At 41.0% G+C, this 2,585-nt stretch overlaps 1 pseudogene across 1 annotated transcript; it reads right to left on the reverse strand.

Moving 5' to 3' along the window:
- Positions 1 to 930: 930 nt before the first annotated feature.
- On the reverse strand, positions 931 to 1,925 carry LOC105539512 (annotated as a pseudogene). Its single transcript, XR_001006059.1, has one exon. The product of XR_001006059.1 is annotated as a ubiquitin-conjugating enzyme E2 E3 pseudogene (transcript).
- Positions 1,926 to 2,585: the final 660 nt, after the last annotated feature.

Below are 2,585 nucleotides of genomic sequence, written 5' to 3' on the forward strand. Positions count from 1 at the left end.
TCTCTATGAGGATATGAGGGCCTAGCATTTGCTAGTCTGTCAACTTGCTGGCTTTACTTTTTATGTCTTATTTATTCCACAGACTGTGTTTAGAGGTCCAGGGATGTATTTCAAATCATGTAGGAATCAGCAAAAGAGACACCATTACTTTTATATGAGAAACAAGATTTACCCTCAAATTTTTATATGGCACTGCTATTCATATTTAGCACATTATTGTTTTTCTTCACTAATAGGACCATGCACAGAACTAGGCAGCAATCTCTATCTGGCTTTGTTTTCAGAACACACATCTCTGACTCATCATGGTTGCTCATGTTTGTAATCCCAGCACTTTGGGAGGCTGAGGTGGGTGGATCACTTGGGGCCAGGAGTTCGAGACCAGCCTGGCCAGCATGGTGAAACCCCCTCTCTACTAAAACTACAAAAATTAGCCAGGTGTGGTGGTGCACGCCTATAGTCCTAGCTGCTTGTGAGGCTGAGGCACGAGAATCGCTGGAACCTGGGGGTGGAGGTTGTGCTGAGTCGAGATCATGCCCTTTCTTTCTTTTTCTTTTTTTTTTTTTCCTCCTTCAGGAGTATGTTTATTGTGTTTGAGATGATACATCAGGTGCTGTCTGAGCTACAAAGGGTAAAAGGAAATCCTCTTATTACAAACAGACAAAGGTAAAAGGTAAAACACTTTTCACAACAGCATGAACCACATACTCAGAAATAGATCTGAGTTTAATACAAATGACATAATTCCTAGTCATCTACAGCTACTTTTATCACTTCATGCAGATAATGAATGAGGCTAAAATGCACTATAATATTTGGTAGACTTCAGGACCAGTATCCTTAGTACATCACAAAATACATTTTGATATCCCAGAGAAGCAAGACTTGCAAGTAGGCATTTTAAATATAACTAATCTACAGCTGCAAAGTTCTACTCTTGATCGCATTTACCTTTTTGGGCAGTCTCCCAGACTCCAAAGGATAAAAGCAGAGTAGAATCACTGTAACATATACACAGAAGTTCATATCGTAAAGGCTATAAAGCTTTGCAGCACAGTGAGAAGATGCCTTCTGCTCCTTCACACTGCATACAAATTATGTGAATTATGTTGTGTATCTCTTGGTCCGCTGTCTGGCTATCCTGTCGTGTTCTGTGCTGTTGGTCAAATACGGAGTGGCTATGCTTCCACCCGAGGATCTGCAGGGTTGCAATCTGTCAAAAGGGAACAAATGGACAGCAAAACCTTTGAAATAGTCAAAGCGGGACTCCAGTTGTCTTTAAGGATGTCCAGACAGATGACTCCCTGACTGTTGATGTTGCAGTGATAGATTCTGATGTGGAAAGTAACCTTTGGTGGCTTAAATGGATAATCTGATGAAAATGTGATATCCAGAAAAAACACACCACCTTCATATACAGAACCCGGTGGACCAAGTATAGTTGATCTCCATTCATAAATGTTATCTCCTCAGGCCCAGCACTGCAATTAGGAGAAGGATCAAGGGTTATTTGAGCTAGCTCCTTCTGAATTCTTTTAGCACTAGTGGATAACTTAGCAGTGGTTTTGCTAGAGAGTTTGGTGTTTTTCTTCTGCTGGGTGGCAGAAGGTTTTCTTTCCTCATGTTCTTCAGCCTCTGGAGCGGCTGGGTCTTGCTTGTCCACATCTGCCACTGCTGATGCTGGGGCTGTCACCATCAGACCTTTGCCTATCACTGGACATCTTGGTGAAGTTATCGCTTGGAAAACTCAGCCGCCTGCCTGGCCTGTTCACACGCCACTATGGTGTGGGGGAGGAAAAGAGAAAAAAACTCTTCCTTAAGGAAATGGAGGCAGCTGTGGCGGGGGAAGAGGGGAGAGAGGGAAAAAAAGAAGCCGAGGAGGCTCTGACCGGGGAATGTGGAACACTGAAAGTCAGAGGGGGTTGTGCAGTCAGATCACGCCCATTCTTTAAGAATTGTACTCCTTTTGTATTCTTAAACTTTAAAGATCATGTTTGGGAAGTTTAAAATAAGTATTTTTGTGTAATATTTACACATTTCAATATTATTTACCATCTGTACTCAATTGGAAACCTATTGGTCATTATATTTTGTAGATATCTCTTCGAAAAGCATGATGGAATTCTCATCAACAGAGCAAGGTAATACAGGAGAAGGTTTCTACATAGGGATGTTGGAAAGACATAAAAGTCATCACATTGGAGATTTTTGCTTCCCAGAAATTAAGAAAGATAATCATGACTGAGTTTTAGTGGAAAGAAGATGAAAGAAATGGCCACGAAACATCCATAACAAAAACCAAAACGTTTACTGATAGTACAGAGTGATATGATCGAAGGCATGCTAGAAACCAGCCTATTAAAGATCACTTGGAGTAAGCTTTCATTCGCATCTGCCTGAACTGCACGTATTTCAGACCAAAAGGAAAATTGGTAATCCAGTGGAGAAGTCTATCAACAATGCCTCCTCAGTTTCAACAGCCCAAAGAATTTCTTGTAGGCTCCAAACCCATATTTCTCATAAGTATGGGAATAATTTCCTCCATTCTTCATTATTCACACAAAAATGTAACAGAAAAACCTTGC

The sequence above is a fragment of the Mandrillus leucophaeus genome, unplaced genomic scaffold (genome assembly GCF_000951045.1).
Source record: "Mandrillus leucophaeus isolate KB7577 unplaced genomic scaffold, Mleu.le_1.0 Scaffold104, whole genome shotgun sequence".
NCBI lineage: Eukaryota > Metazoa > Chordata > Mammalia > Primates > Cercopithecidae > Mandrillus > Mandrillus leucophaeus.